The sequence below is a fragment of the Ovis aries genome, chromosome 23 (assembly GCF_016772045.2).
Source record: "Ovis aries strain OAR_USU_Benz2616 breed Rambouillet chromosome 23, ARS-UI_Ramb_v3.0, whole genome shotgun sequence".
Lineage (NCBI taxonomy): Eukaryota > Metazoa > Chordata > Mammalia > Artiodactyla > Bovidae > Ovis > Ovis aries.
The window spans coordinates 40801729-40818667 of NC_056076.1; the positions used below are offsets into that span (position 1 = coordinate 40801729).

Sequence of the window (16939 nt, forward strand, 5' to 3'; positions counted from 1 at the left end):
ATATAGTCAGTAATACACTTCCAAGGCAGTTGGGTTTCTCTTATTTGTAATTTTTAACATGATGGTTAAACATGACTAGGTCGGGGGGTGATGTAACTTGTAGCTAATAGCCATTGTTTTCCGGGCTCATCCCAGCTTGGGCTTCTTTCTTTATTTGGTTGGACAGCGATGAGTGTGAAAGAGAGCTTCAGTTTCCAGGCCTTCTTTCCACATGTCCTGACACTCTTTGTCCTGATGTCCCCATGAAGGAAATTCATCAGAGTGAGGCTCGGGGCTGCTCTGCCTCCACCCACCTTCCTTCCTTCCCAGGGGAAGACCTGTCTTGTCTTTGTGCCCAGCTGGAAGGAAGGATGAATCACTTGAACACGCTCAGGGTAGGATCTGCCCATCCATGGAGGCGCTTAACCAGCACCCTAGCTTTCTGGGCTGGTTTGCTTCTGTTGAGGGCACCAACAAGACAAGAGGGATCTGTGGTCTGCAAGTAGTTGAATGAGTTGAATTCTAAAGAGTTATTTAGAGTTAGGAAGTCTGTAATATCCATACACCTAAATTCAGCCTCCAATCTAGCATTTATTTATGATAACACTGATTAGAAAAAAAAATCTCCTTCTACCACAGTCAAACTCATAGAGACAGAAAGTAGAATGGTGGTCCCTAAGGCCTGGGTTGAAGAGGAGGAGCGTTATTAGTATTTAATGGGTATATATAGTGTTTAATGAGAATGAAGAGTTAGTGTTTAATGGGTGTATAACCTTAGTCCCAGGTTTGCAAGATGAAATGGGGTCTGGTGATGATGATTCCACAATATAATGAAGTCCTTGGGTACGTAATTCCACAGAACTATACACTTAGAAATGGCTAAGATGGTAAATATTATGTATATTTTATCACAATAAAAAATTGGGGCAAAAAGTCCTTCTAATACCTATGCCTGGGTTCCCCAGGGTTCTGACTCTTTGCGACCCCATGGACTGCAGCACACCAGGCTTGCCTGTCCATCAGTATCTCTCAGAGCTTGCCCAAGTTCATGTCTGTGGAATCAGTGATGCTGTCCAACCATCTCATCCTCTGTCAAATCCCAGGGTTATATTTAACTGTTAGTTCCAGCGACTTACAGGAGTCAAAAGGTGGACTGCTAAAAACAATTGGATGTCCCATGACGTTTGGTTCTACGAGGGAACATCCCCCCAGAATAACATGGTCTATCTAGTCTCCTTTTTCTCACATGGCCTTTTCCTTGGGAGGAAAACTGTCCTATTAACGGTAGAGAAGCTTTCTCTTTCTTAGAAGCATCCTGACTGGAGGAGGCAGACACAGAAGGAAGATCTTTCATCTCTACAGAGAGGTTTGCGTTGTGCAGATGAGCCTGGGATTGGATGGGTTACTTTATGCAGAAATGAAGTATTAGGAAGCCAGTGTGGTTGTACATTGTTATGTTTTCCAATCTAGCTTTTATTCATTTGTTCATTCAACTATTTAAGGATACCTTTATGATCTAGGCACTCTCCTACACACTTGTGGCAGTATAACAAAGCTGTGATTTTTATCTCCATCTGCCTAGTTCTTAAGTTGTTGTTGTTTTTATTTTTTTATTTTTTATTTTTTTTAGTTTTTAAATTTTTTTAATTTTAAAATCTTTAATTCTTACGTGTATTCCCAAACATGAACCCCCCTCCCACCTCCCTCCCCATAACATCTCTCTGGGTCATCCCCATGCACCAGCCCCAAGCATGCTGTATCCTGCGTCAGACATAGACTGGTGATTCAATTCTTACATGATAGTATACATGTTAGAATGCCATTCTCCCAAATCATCCCACCCTCTCCCTCTCCCTCTGAGTCCAAAAGTCCGTTATACACATCTGTGTCTTTTTTCCTGTCTTGCATACAGGGTCGTCATTGCCATCTTTCTAAATTCCATATATATGTGTTAGTATACTGTATTGGTGTTTTTCTTTCTGGCTTACTTCACTCTGTATGATCGGCTCCAGTTTCATCCATCTCATCAGAACTGATTCAAATGAATTCTTTTTAACGGCTGAGTAATACTCCATTGTGTATATGTACCACAGCTTTCTTATCCATTCTTCTGCTGATGGACATCTAGGTTGTTTCCATGTCCTGGCTATTATAAACAGTGCTGCGATGAACATTGGGGTACATGTGTCTCTTTCAATTCTGGTTTCCTCGGTGTGTATGCCCAGAAGTGGGATTGCTGGGTCATAAGGTAGTTCTATTTGCAATTTTTTAAGGAATCTCCACACTGTTCTCCATAGTGGCTGTACTAGTTTGCATTCCCACCAACAGTGTAGGAGGGTTCCCTTTTCTCCACACCCTCTCCAGCATTTATTGCTTGCAGATTTTTGGATTGCAGCCATTCTGACTGGTGTGAAGTGGTACCTCAGTGTGGTTTTGATTTGCATTTCTCTGATAATGAGTGATGTTGAGCATCTTTTCATGTGTTTGTTAGCCATCCGTATGTCTTCTTTGGAGAAATGTCTATTTAGTTCTTTGGCCCATTTTTTGATTGGGTGGTTTATTTTTCTGGAATTGAGCTACATAAGTTGCTTGTATATTTTTGAGATTAGTTGTTTGTCAGTTGCTTCATTTGCTATTATTTTCTCCCATTCCGAAGGCTGTCTTTTCACCTTGCTTATATTTTCCTTTGTTGTGCAGAAGCTTTTAATTTTAATTAGATCCCATTTGTTCATTTTTGCTTTTATTTCCAGAATTCTGGGAGGTGGATCATAGAGGATCCTGCTGTGATTTATGTCTGAGAGTGTTTTGCCTATGTTCTCCTCTAGGAGTTTTATAGTTTCTGGTCTTACATTTAGATCTTTAATCCATTTTGAGTTTATTTTTGTGTGTGGTGTTAGAAAGTGATCTAGTTTCATTCTTTTACAAGTGGTTGACCAGTTTTCCCAGCACCACTTGTTAAAGAGATTGTCTTTACTCCATTGTATATTCTTGCCTCCTTTGTCAAAGATAAGGTGTCCATAGGTGTGTGGATCTATCTCTGGGCTTTCTATTTTGTTCCATTGATCTATATGTCTGTCTTTGTGCCAGTACCATACTGTTTTGATGACTGTGGCTTTGTAGTAGAGCCTGAAGTCAGGCAAGTTGCTTCCTCCAGTTCCATTCTTATTTCTCAAGATTGCTTTGGCAATTCGAGGTTTTTTGTATTTCCATACAAATCTTGAAATAATTTGTTCTAGTTCTGTGAAAGATGTGGCTGGTACCTTGATAGGGATTGCGTTGAATTTGTAAATTGCTTTGGGTAGTATACTAATTTTCACTATATTGATTCTTCCGATCCATGAACATGGTATATTTCTCCATTAGTGTCCTCTTTGATTTCTTTCATCAGTGTCTTATAGTTTTCTATATATAGGTCTTTAGTTTCTTTAGGTAGATATGTTCCTAAGTATTTTATTCTTTTCATTGCAATGGTGAATGGAATTGTTTCCTTAATTTCTTTTTCTACTTTCTCATTATTAGTGTATAGGAATGCAAGGGATTTCTGTGTGTTGATTTTATATCCTGCAACTTTACTATATTCATTGATTAGCTCTAGTAATTTTCTGGTGGAGTCTTTAGGGTTTTCCATGTAGAGGATCATGTCATCTGCAAACAGTGAGAGTTTTACTTTTTCTTTTCCAATTTGGATTCCTTTTATTTCTTTTTCTGCTCTGATTGCTGTCGCCAAAACTTTCAGAACTATGTTGAATAGTAGCGGTGAAAGTGGGCATCCTTGTCTTGTTCCTGACTTTAGGGAAAATGCTTTCAATTTTTCACCATTGAGGATAATGTTTGCTGTGGGTTTGTCATATATAGCTTTTATTATGTTGAGGTATGTTCCTTCTATTCCTGCTTTCTGGAGAGTTTTTATCATAAATGGATGTTGAATTTTGTCAAAGGCCTTCTCTGGAACTATTGAGATAATCATATGGTTTTTATTTTTCAATTTGTTAATGTGGTGAATTACATTGATTGATTTGCAGATATTGAAGAATCCTTGCATCCCTGGGATAAAGCCCACTTGGTCATAGTGTATGATCTTTTTAATGTGTTGTTGGATTCTGATTGCTAGAATTTTGTTGAGGATTTTTGCATCTATGGTCATCAGTGATATTGGCCTGTAGTTTTCTTTTTTGTGTGACATCTTTGTCAGGTTTTGGTATTAGGGTGATGGTGGCCTCATAGAATGAGTTTGGAAGTTTACCTTCCTCTGCAATTTTCTGGAAGAGTTTGAGTAGGATAGGTGTTAGCTCTTCTCAAAATTTTTGGTAGAATTCAGCTGTGAAGCCGTCTGGACCTGGGCTTTTGTTTGCTGGAAGATTTCGGATTACAGTTTCAATTTCCGTGCTTGTGATGGGTCTGTTAAGATTTTCTATTTCTTCCTGGTTCAGTTTTGGAAAATTGTACTTTTCTAGGAATTTGTCCATTTCTTCCACGTTGTCCATTTTATTGGCATACAACTGCTGATAGTAGTCTCTTATGATCCTTTGTATTTCTGTGTTGTCTGTTGTGATCTCTCCATTTTCATTTCTAATTTTATTGATTTGATTTTTCTCTCTTTGCTTCTTGATGAGTCTGGCTAATGGCTTGTCAATTTTATTTATCCTTTCAAAGAACCAGCTTTTGGCTTTGTTGATTTTTGCTATGGTCTCTTTTGTTTCTTTTGCATTTATTTCTGCCCTAATTTTAAAGATTTCTTTCCTTCTACTAACTCTGGGGTTCTTCATTTCTTCCTTTTCTAGTTGCTTTAGTTGTAGAGTTAGGTTATTTACTTGACTTTTTTCTTGTTTCTTGAGGTATGCCTGTATTGCTATGAACTTTCCTCTTAGCACTGCTTTTATAGTGTCCCACAGGTTTTGGGTTGTTGTGTTTTCATTTTCATTAGTTTCTATGCATATTTTGATTTCTTTTTTGATTTCTTCTGTGATTTGTTGGTTATTCAGAAGTGTGTTGTTCAACCTCCATATGTTGGAATTTTTAATAGTTTTTCTCCTGTAATTGAGATCTAATCTTAATGCATTATGGTCAGAAAAGATGCTTGGAATGATTTCGATTTTTTTGAACTCATCAAGTTTAGATTTATGGCCCAGGATGTGATCTATCCTGGAGAAGGTTCCATGAGCACTTGAAAAAAAGGTGAAATTCATTGTTTTGGGGTGAAATGTCCTATAGATATCAATAAGGTCTAACTGATCTAATGTGTCATTTAAAGTTTGCAAAATATGGAATGCTTCATGAATTTGCGTGTCATCCTTGCGCAGGGGCCATGCTAATCTTCTCTGTATCGTTCCAATTTTAGTATATGTGCTGCCGAAGCGAGCACTGTTGTTTTTAATTTAGGGCTGCACTCTGTGCCATGTGGGACCTTAGTTTCCCAACCAGGGATTGAACCTGTCCTCTCTTCACTGGAAGCAGAGTCTTAACCACTGGACTGCCAGGGAAGTCCCCTAGTTCCTAGGTTTCAGTGTTTCACTGGGGAAGAAAAAAAACTGGGGGAGAAAAGAAAAGAGAAAGACACTCTGTACTGACCTCTTAGAACCTCTGCAATGAATAGACTCTCACTCTAATTAGGCCAATATGGAATACACATCAAATTCTCAATATACCCCAAACGGAAGTCAGCACACCCTACCACCAAATTCTGGCAAATGCTAGAGATATGGAAATTTAGAAAGGAAGGCTAAGAAAAAACCAACACCTAAAATTAGGACAGAGTCAGATATTCCCGTGCTCAGAGGTTAGCACGAACAGGAATCAACATAAAATGGCTAAGATTAACCATCTGCAGAAATCAGCCTAGGAAATAAGCTACCCAAGAGATGATTCACAAACATATTGCTAGCAATTTGAGGGTGCTTTTTAGTCTCACCAGGGGTCTAGTAGGCTCCTCTAAAAGGGAAGTCATCAGTTTAAAATGTAACTAGTGGAAGATTAGCAGTAATTTGAGAAATTGCAAACTGTCATAAGGAAATGATAGAGGTTTCAGATGACAGATAAAGAATATAGAAAATGAATAGCACAGTAGAATTTGTCAATGTGCCCTCACAATCTGTAGGGAAGGAAATCCGCTGACTCTAAAGACTCCTAGGGAGTATTTTAGGAATATTCCTAGGATCAAGAAGAATCAGCTCTTCTTGTTTGATAGTCGGATAATTACAGCCAGATCTATCTGTTCTTATTCTGTGTTCACTAATTAGTCTGCTAATCCGACTGATACCGCTGCCGCTGCTGCTAATTCACTTCAGTCATATCTGACTTTTTGCGACCCCACTGACTTTAGCCCACCAGGCTCCTCTGTCCATGGGATTCTCCAGGCAAGAAAACTGGAGTGGGTTGCCATGCCCTCCTCCAGGCAATCTTCCCGACATTTTCTGCAACTCCTTGCACTGCAGGTGGATTCTTTACCGCCGAGCCACCAGGCAAATAAGTTGGTGAAAAAATGGTAAAGGTGGGGGAGGAGGAGTCTGCAAGGAAGAGATAAAACTATGAACAAGCAAATGACCCAAATATTTAGGGATTGTCAAATGGCTGAATCAAGCCCAAGCTGAGTTCTTAGAAGCTGTAGATGGGACAAAACTTTGACCTAGGACTGCAGACTTTGAAAGTAAAATTAACCTGTGATTCCACAACTCTCTTGGAAACTGTATAACAAATTCCATTCTTAACTTACATGTGAGTCACTTACTCATTATTGTTGTTCAGTAGGTACGTTTGTCAACTCTTTGTAACCCCACAGACTGCAGAGTGCCAGTCTCCTCTGTCCTCCACTATCTCCTCGAGTTTGCTCAAACTCATGTCCATTGAGTCTGCCATGTTATCTAATTAATGCATTGTTTTTCCTTTATTTACGTATTTCCTTTTACTTATTCAGCCAGTGTATAGATTTTCTACTTTTATGGTAGCCAGTAAAACAAATTTAGCAGCTGAAATCAGTGCAAATGCATTATTTCAGTTATGTAGGTTAGAAATACAGGTCAGAATGAAGTCATCAACCAGCCAGGTTCTTATCTGGAGGCTCAGGTGGGAGTTCATTTGTAAGACCATTAAGGTTGTTGAGCTTCCCTGGTGGCTCAGATGGTAAAGAATCCACCTGCAATGTGGGAGACCTGGGTTCGATCCCTGGGTTGGGAAGATCCCCTGGAGGAGGGCATGGCAACCCACTCCAGGATTCTTGCCTGGAGAGTCCCCATGGACAGAGGAGCCTGGTGGGCTATAGTCGATGAGGTCGCAAACAGTCAGATATGACTGAGTGACTAAGCACAGCATAGCACAGGGTTGTTGGCAGAATCCAGTTCCTTACAGATTAGAACCAAGTCCTCATTTTCTTTCTAGTGTCCCCTTGAAGTCCTTATATGTGAACCTTTGAACTTTAGAGCCAACAAGAGGACATTGAATCTTCTCACACTTGGAATCTCTGACTTCCTGTTACCAGAACAGCACCCACACTATCTTGAGATCCATTACCTTCATTATATTTGCTACGTCCTTTCTGCCATGAATTGTAACACGTTCACAGGATCCAGGGACCTGGGTGTACTTCTTCATGGGGACATTCTGCTTACCACAGCCAACAATAATTACTGTTGATACAGACATAGTTTTACTTTAATAAATTCCGTACTCAGTGAAAATAGCACAGAAAAAAAAAAAAAAGGCTATCATTAACCTTGTTGAAACTCTGCCAAGAAGTGATCTCTTAGTCACAAGGTTCATGAACAACCTAATTTTTTAGCCTTAAAAAATATCATTTCCAACCCTTAACTGTATTAGAGGTTCTCCACTGGTTACTTTACAGATTATCAAAGTGTGCTTTTTATGATGAAATCATGAACAGTGTACAGAAATTGCACACAAATATATAGCAAGGATATGATCTGTATAACTGATTTACTGCTGAATTTTCTACCATGTGGGGAAATGAAGATTCACATTCAAACTGGTGTTGAGAAATAAATTTCTGGAGGGTGATTTGACGACATATAGAAGAGCCTTAAAATGTGCATATTCTTTGACATACAAATTGCCCTTCTAGAAAATTCTCTTAAATAGATAATAATGGAATGGATGAAGCTTTTACTACAAAGACAACATAACATGATAGTAAAGGATTGCAAGCATGCAAGCTAGGTTGCTTCAGTCATGTCTGACACTTTGCTACCGCCACGGACTGTAGCCCACCAGGCTACTCTGTCCATGGGATTCTCCAGGCAAGAATACTGGAGCAGGTTGCCATGCCCTCCTGCAGGGGATCTTCCTGAGCCAAGGAGCCAACCTATGTTTCTTATGTCTCCTGCATTGGCAGGTGTGTTCTTTATCACGAGAGCCACCTAGAAAGCCCAGTAAAGGATTAATGCAATCTAAACATACAAACAAAAAATGGTTAATTATGCTTCTTTCATACAATGAAATGTTTTTTGATAAAATTCCTGTAGGTATTTGGAGATATAACTTCCAAGGTGAGGGCCAAACCTGGGAGAACTAGAAAGGGCTTGGATTTTTCCACATCTAATAAATTCAGAGACAGTAAAAACAACTGCGCGATGAGTCCAGGCCAAGTTCCAATACAGAGCAGGGAACGTAACATCCCCTGTTCCTGGGTGGTCTTAGTTATGGGGAAAGACCTCATAAGGTTTCCATAATTCCAGAGCAACACAGACAACCTGCCCAAGGTTCCTGAGACAGAGTCAGACCTGGAGAGACTGTGGTGAGTGGGAGCACAGGTCCAAGCAAGGTCCCTAGAACTCTTAGGTGCAACCCCAGGGCACTGGAGGGTTTCCCAGGTGGAGCTAGTGGTAAAGAATCCATCCCCCACCCCAAACCAGTGCAAGGGACATAGGAGACACGGGTTCGATCCCTTGGTCGGAAAGATCCACTGGAGGAGGAAATGGTAACCCACTCCAGTGCTCTTGCCTTTAGAACCCCAGGGACAGAGGAGCCTGGCGGGCTACAGTCCATGGGGTCGCACAGAGTCGACATGACTGAGCGACTACGCAGCAGCAGGGCAGGGGAATATCATGAACTGAGATTAGTTTCTGCTCCCACCAGACTGAGGGTTGGAAATAAAAAGATGAACTTTATTCACATGTCTAACATATCTGAGATTTCAACACATAGCACATGAACATAGACAGTCTAGATGACGTATACTAGTCAGAAAATCCTTCCAGATGTTACATGGTGAGTGGTCCTAACTTGATCCTTTGAGATTTTCTCTAATATCCATTTGTTAAGATAATGGGATAGGTATGAGGCTTAAACAGGGAAGAAATAGAATAATTATTAATTTCTAATACAGAGTCTAAAGAGTGAAAGTGTTAGTGGCTCAGTCATCCATGACTCTTTGAGACCCCATGGACTATAGCCCACAAGGCTCCTCTGTTCATGGGATTTCCCAGGCAAGAATACTGGAGTGGGTTGCCATTTCCTTCTCTGGGGGATGTTCCTGACCCAGGGATTGGACATGCATCCCCTACACTCCAGGCAGGTTCTTTACCACTGAGCCACTTGGGAGGCACATACAGAGTCTAGGCACCAGCCCTATCTAGTGGGCAATTTTGCCCCAACTATTCTAGAACTCTCTCCTACATCTGATTAGGCTTTTCTGAGGCTTATGCTGTGTTGTGGTGTGTGAGTGCTTGGGGAGAAGGGGTCTTTCTTTTTTAAAAATATTTATTTATTTGGCTGTGCCTGGTCTTAGTTGCAGCATGTGGGATCTAGTTCCCTGACCATGGGTCAAGCCCGGGCCCCCTGCATTGGGAGCATGAAATCTTAGCCACTGGACCACCGGGGATGTCCCCCAAATCACCAATCCTATCACTATGTCTGTCCACACTTGTTCCCACGTGTCATGAATGAGGCGGGAGGCTTGTGGTCTTCCCAGTTACCCATGACTGAACGTGAAAGTCGCTCAGTTGTGTCTGACTCTTTGTGACCCCATGGACTATACAATCCATGGAATTCTCCAGGCCAGAATACTGAAGTGGGTAGCCTTTTGTGTCTCCAGGGGATCTTCCCAACCCAAGGATCGAACCCAGGTCTCCCGAATCGCAGGTGGATTCTTTACCAATTGAGCTATCAGGGAAGCCCCACCCATGACTGGAACAGGTCTTAAAAATGTGCTTGTCCTAGGGAGGCATCACTGAGTAGCTGGGGACACTTCATGAGTTCTCGATTCTGTTCCAGGAAGAAGCAAAGAGGCCCTCTCCAGCCGATCCTGTGACTCAGCCTATTTCAGTAACAAAGACTATGACCTAAAATTACAAAAAATGACTTAGGTGGAAGTGTGCCTTTTATGGATGTGGTAGGTACGGAAGTCAGGTTTAATCTCTTTTAATGTTTGCACTGAACAGAAGCTTCTCTTTTGACTCATGCCACACAGCGCACGTTCCTCTGTGCTGCAATGAGCTCTTATTTCACACGAGAGGTCTACTGGTTTGCAGATCTGATCAAGTGGAAAAGAACAGATTCTGAGTTAGGGTGTGAAGGTTGTAAGAACAATGCAGAAAATGGTCAGAGTCAGTTAAAAATTGTGTTCCATCTTCTGCAAACCTGGGCCTTTTCTGATTAAACAGATCACAGAGAAGGAATTACTAATATCCCTTCCCTATGGCTTAGAGTCCACACAGATAAAACCAGAAAAATTAAGTACTCTCCACCTCTGACAGATGGGGACATCTAAGAAAAAGCAATAATACAGGACATGATATATCTAATTGTGATCTTTCTTAATGCAAATAACTCCATGAAAATAATGGCATAGATCTGAATATCTGTCTTTAATTTCTTGGTAGACAAATGTGGTAAGACATGAGAAAAAATTTAAAAAATACTTATACCAAGGCAGAATGAAATTTATAACCAATACACTTTGATGGCCATTAGTGCAATTAATGTAAATGGATTTTTCTCATGGGGGCTAAATAGAAAATACACCTTCAGTCAGTTTGAGTCTCTATACACACTCAGAATTTTCTTGGTTCTGTTTGTTTATCATGCTATCTTTGAAGACTTCAGAGCAATAGGGAATAAAAATGTGTCACTTTGGTCTCTTTTGCCTTCATATGACAAAACCTGTATTATCTGCTAATTTTAATTACCGTGTGTTGGTCCTTATCTGTGCCTTGCAACTGGCTGATCTTATGCCCCTAGTCATGGTCTTGGGTGACACTGGTCAACATTCAGAAGACACTCTGAAGACACTTTTCTTTTGAGAGCCTAGAATTCCTCTACCCAGATAACAGGGCAACAACCCAAGAAACCTCTCCCTGCAAAGTCTTTCTCCTCCTAATTGGCCTGCTTACTAGGCAGCTGCATACATGCATCACACTTTCACTATAACTGGACTTAACCATTGGAATTGCTCTGTTCTGCCGACTTAAAAAATGCACAATGAGAGAATTTTGAGTTAAATTTTATCTGGAGTAAAATGAGGACTATAGACCGGGAGACAGCATTTCAGCTAGCTCTGCTCCAAAGAGGTGGGGGAGGGGGGTAAGTCAGTACAGTTCTGATTTTGGTAGAGGAGTATGTGCAATCCAACACATACTTTTTGCAGAAGGTTTTCTGCTTTTCACAAGGAGCAGTCATCTCCATGAAAGATTTTAGTGCTTTTCTAAGATATGAGGAGAAGCAAGAACTGGGCTTCTAAAATTGGCTCCTGAAAATACCTAACCATCTGAAGACCTGTCCTGCCAGTTTTCCCCAGAGCACAGAGGGCCTCATTTCTGCTCTCCACCCTGAACCCCTTTGATGGGTATTGAAAGTCAGCAGCTGCAGCAGCACCTGATTTAATCATTGTAGAGGTAGATGGCAAGTACCCATGGCAAGAGCCAACGTGTAGCTGACAGTTCAATGCTGAGTCCCCATATTTTATAGTCATTCACACTTTTACACAATCACTTTTTATCCTAAGGGAGTTTTCCTATTTTGATAAATTTGAGTCTTATTTTTATTATTCAAATTCAGAGATGAAACATGAATATTCTCCTTTCTCCTGTTCACATTCATTTGTGAATTCCAGATACTTTTGGCTGAAGTCTGAATGTCTCTGTGTTCATGATACTAGTTCCTCATTATTCAAAGACTCTTTCACATCAAGTTGGCTGTTAGCAGCAAAGTCAGACTGTCAGAAGAGCCAAGAGAAAACGCTAATTGGTGTTTTTTTAATTAACATCAGGACTTCCTGGTGGCTCAGATGGTAAAAAATCTGCCTGTAAGGCAAGAGACCTGGGTTCAATCCCTGGGTCAGGAAAATTCCCTGGAGAAGGGATTGGCTACCCACTCCAGTATTCTGGCCTGGAGATCCCACGGAAAGAGGAGCCTCGTGGGATGGCAAAGAGTTGGACACAAGTGAGCGATTAACACTTTCACTACTTAAAATTATTCTTGCTTCTTATTCATGTAAGCCTTTCAATATGGGTACTAGAACACTACAGATTTTGGTGGGAACTGAGTCAAAAGAATGACTTCTTTGCTAAACAATGTAAAGAAAATAGATAACTGGGAAAAATAGGTATAAATTTCTAAAGTAATGCCCCTCCTCCACGAATACAAATGCTTATTAAGTAGGGGATAATTGCATTCTATCTCATGAATATGAAACTGTAATTAAACAGTTTTCTGTTCTTGGATATATTTCCGGTTTTAACTATAAAACTAGAATGGCAATGTATATTCATGATTGTTGTTTCTCTTTAAAAGTTCTTTCTTTCTTAAAAATATTAAGCAAAATTTTCATATTATGAATATGACATTCACTAAGCATAAAATTTTTTTAATGCCTTGGAAAATTTTTTTAATAGCTCATAATTCTGCTACTTTCAAAATTTGGAGGTTTGGAATATCTATTTCCAGAATGTATAGTATTCACAGGTGAAAGCTTGTGATACTTCACAAGGCATAGATTATAAATACAAGATGGGTAAAATTCCCTATTAAATAGTAAATTCCCATTATTTAAATTTTGCAAACATTTCAATTATATCTGTGAAGGTGATCTCTCTGTATTTCATCTCTATGGCTCCCTGAGTCCCTGAAGCGCAGAAAAATCTAGTCATTTTTGCTGTGGTTTATGTTTGGAATGACAATACCCTGAATATCAGTAGATATTCATTAGGTAACAATGGTCAAATATCTAATGTTTATGAGGGCTCTGCAAACAAGTTCTAAACTTCCTATGCTATCATGGGGTAATACAAATGCCCCAAACTTGCCCAGCCTGGCCATCAATTTCCAAAATGTCCCTCGGAAACCCAGAGCTGCTGTGGCATCACTTCCCAGCAGACACATCAGTTCAAGGGCAATGAATCAGGGGCTAATCTGTGCCCTAATTGGGGACTCTCTTCCCCATTGATCAAGCAAAGCCAACTTTCCTCTTCCCTCCAGGAAATTGTACATAAAGAGAAATTATGCCTGACTCATCTACTAGTGTTGAGAGTAAATAATGAAATAGCAAAGGCAAAACTAATAGACTCAATTAATTTAAACCTTCCAAGTAAAATCTGACAGTTTCAGAAGAAAGGCAAATGAGCCATCTCAGGTAGGGGAGAGGGCTATGGTCTCAGTCCTATCAGAGACAGTTTGCTAGTGTGGTCATTCTTTGGGAATAAACAAGCAGGTAAATTTCTGCCTGGTTCAGCTCTGAAACTGGTCTTATTTTCAGTTTTGCAAAGTTTCAAAAAAGAGGGGAGAATATGGTGAAATGTCCAAATGTGCACTTGACGTTGGACTTTCCAACAAATACATGGGCCAAGCCAAATGGAAATGACATGTAGACCTTTTAAAAAAACAGCTTTTAATTTTATATTGGTGTATAGCTGATTGACACTGTTGTGACAGTTTCAGGTGAACAAGGAAGGGACTCAGCCATACATACACATGTATCCATTCTGCCCCAAACTCCCCTCCCATCCAGGCTGCCATGTAACATTGAGTAGAGTTCCCTGTGCTCTATAGTAAGTCCTTGTTAGTTATTCATTTTAAATGTAGCAGTGTGTGCGTGTCCATCCCAAACTCCCTAACTATCTCTTCCCTTCATCTTTTCCCTTTCCACTGTGACTGTAACTTGGTTCTCTAAGTTGGTGAGTCTGTTTTGTAAGTCAGTTCGTTTCATTTCTCTTTATATTCTGCATATGAGGGATATTATACAAGATTTCTCTTTCTCTGTCTGACTTGCTTAACTCAATATGACTATCTTCAGGTCCATCCATGTTGCTGCAAATGGCATTATTTCATTCTTTTTAATGGCTGACCTTTTGAAGTGGAGATGAGTCACTGAAAGGGCTTTGGTGTGGATAAAAAGAGGTCGAATTGTAGGAATAAAATCTAACTTGTGCTTATTGATTACAGATTGATAACACAACATTACTAGCATCTGTTAGATGCTTTCACACCTCTTTTTCAGATAATCTTCAAAACAAATCCTGTAAAATGATGTATCCTCCTTTTATGTGTGGAGAAACTGACATTAGGAAAGTGCAACTGACTTAGCCCAGGTCCCTGGGTTCATAAGAGGCAGAGCCATTCCTGACACAGTCTGCAAAGGCTGGGCAGTTATTACGAAAGAAGTGGTGTAGAAAGTCATGTGGACACACATCATAGACTCTGGCACAAGCTCTTACTGTGACAAACATTGTTAATACAATATTTTATCAGAAAGAACATTTAAAATAAATACAAAATATTATCCTAACATTATATCGTAATTCATACCTGTTTGGAATAATATGTGTGATCTTTATGTCCAGGTTTTCTAAACAGAGAAAGGTTAGAGCTGGAGAAAGTCCAGTTGTTATTGTTCAGTCGCTCAGTTGTGTCTGACTCTTTGTGACCCCATGAACTGCAGCTCGCCAGGCTTCCCTGTCCTTCACTATCTCCTGGAGCTTGCTCAAATTCATGTCTGTTGAGTCCAAGTGACTGGGATTAAAAACAAAGCTGCTCTGAGCGAGTGGTATCTGTGCATCTCAGTACGTCCCTGGGAAGATGCTGTCGTCAGAGCCGTAGAGCGAGTTCCAGGGCACTGATGTTTGAAGTCTTATGTGCATTAACATTGTGTGTGTTAACTTCGTACTCACTTCTGCCTTCTCCTTTCAAACAGGAAGCAGATATCTGCTGTCATTTGCCTCCTCCCTCCCAACCCTCATCCTTTTCCAGTTGTCTTTCCCTTTGGGAAAAACCCCCTCTTCTTGAGCTTGGAGTACCTTAGCCCTTGAAAGGCTCTGCCCATGCTCCAAGGATGAGAAGAACAACCTGATTGACTTGTCAGTGCTCAGTGATTGTCATGTGACTTAGGGTAGGCTAACCAGAGTACACTGCTTTATCTGACATAGTAGCTTCCTGCGCCCACTGTAACCAATGAACACAAACCTGGTGGTTGAAAACAGAAACGTGCTCTCTCTCAGTCCATGAGGCTGGAGTCTGAGACCTATTTCCCTGAGCCACAATCCAAGTGTCAGCAGGGCCGCAGTCCCGCGAGTGGCTACCAGCATTCCTGGACTCCTGGCTGCATCAGCTCCCACCTCCCCCACCCACCCCCTGCCGTGGTCACACGGCCTCTTCTTCTTCTGTGTGTATGCTGTCTTCCTCTGCTTCCTCTTGTAAGGACACTTACTATTGCATTTGAGGTCCACCTAGATCATCTAGGATAATCTCCCACATCCAGGTTCTTAACTTACTCATATCTTCAAAGACCTTATAAGATGACACATACTGGTCCGAGGGGTTGAGGACCTTTCATCTTAGAGTGACCATTACCCAGCCTGCTACATGTGGGCAGAGTTAAAGAGAGGAAACGTGTCTTTTTCATTCTGGACTTAGGCTTCCGATGAGTGAGCCTGTAGACTTCTTGCCTGAGAAGGGACTAGCAGGAAGAAGTGGAGCAGAACAGAGAGACAAGATCTGCTGACATTCCTTCAGGATTCAGCCAGGCCCCAGGCGAGGCCAGCCTCTGGACTACAAGTTCTTTTAGCCTTTAAACTCCCCTTTTGCTTAACACAGATTTTTTTTTTTTTTTAGTCTACAAATAGACCAATATAAATTTTGTCTCCACTATTAGGATACATCTTCTGAAATAGTATCTCAGATTGGTCCCATTTCATAATCTAGGGGATTGGAAATTTTCTACTCGAAGCTGATGCTTTGGAATACTCTTGTGTGCATTTTATGATCAAAGGTAGAATCAAGTTGTTTCTGAGAACTCTTGGTAGCTTCTGTTTTGCTTTTTCCATTGTCCAGAGATGTTTCTTATCCCCTCCTTCTGTGCTGTTTTTCTTTCCACTTCACCTGACTCTCACTCTATTTCTTTTCCTTTCTCACTTCAAAGGTTTCCTAATTGAAATGTGCTGAAGCAATTGAAATGTGGTTCCTTGGCGAATTTCTGCCAGACACCATAACCTTTGGACCTGCTAGCGTCTTGCTGTGAGAAGAGACAGTGTATATTGATGGAAGCTTAGAAAAAAGAATCATAAGAAAGTTCACACTGGTTAAGTTCTCCTATGAAGAGAAAGTAAGAGAAAAGAGTTAAGTTGAAAAAATGGGCAATGATCTGTCAACAATTAAAATATTTGGTATAAAATATTCTGAGTGTATAAAGTGAAATACATGTCACAGATACAGAAATGTGAGGCTATGAAACAAAGTAGATTTCAAGATCTAATTTCAAGAAGGTGGCTTTCATAAAAGTGTTTTATAGTGTTTCTACTAACAAGGTGGAAAAATCTGGGCTGAACAGCTGAATACCTGTTGGGTGTATGGCCAGGTGAAAATTAGATTGAAGGGAGTGATGACCCATGTTTATCCAGAGGGAGGTCTTTGAAATATTTGCCAAAGGCTGTCTTTCATCTGATGTGTTTATTAGTAACTTCAATCAGGCCAGAATGACATGTTTGTCAAATTCAAGTATGACATGAGCTGGAACAGACAGAGA

General features: G+C 40.5%; 1 non-coding gene across 1 annotated transcript; it reads right to left on the bottom strand.

The window, feature by feature from the left end:
* Window positions 1-5234: 5234 nt before the first annotated feature.
* LOC114110496 (U6 spliceosomal RNA) lies at window positions 5235-5341 on the bottom strand. Its single transcript, XR_003586748.1, has one exon. It is a non-coding gene; the product is annotated as a U6 spliceosomal RNA (small nuclear RNA).
* Window positions 5342-16939: the final 11598 nt, after the last annotated feature.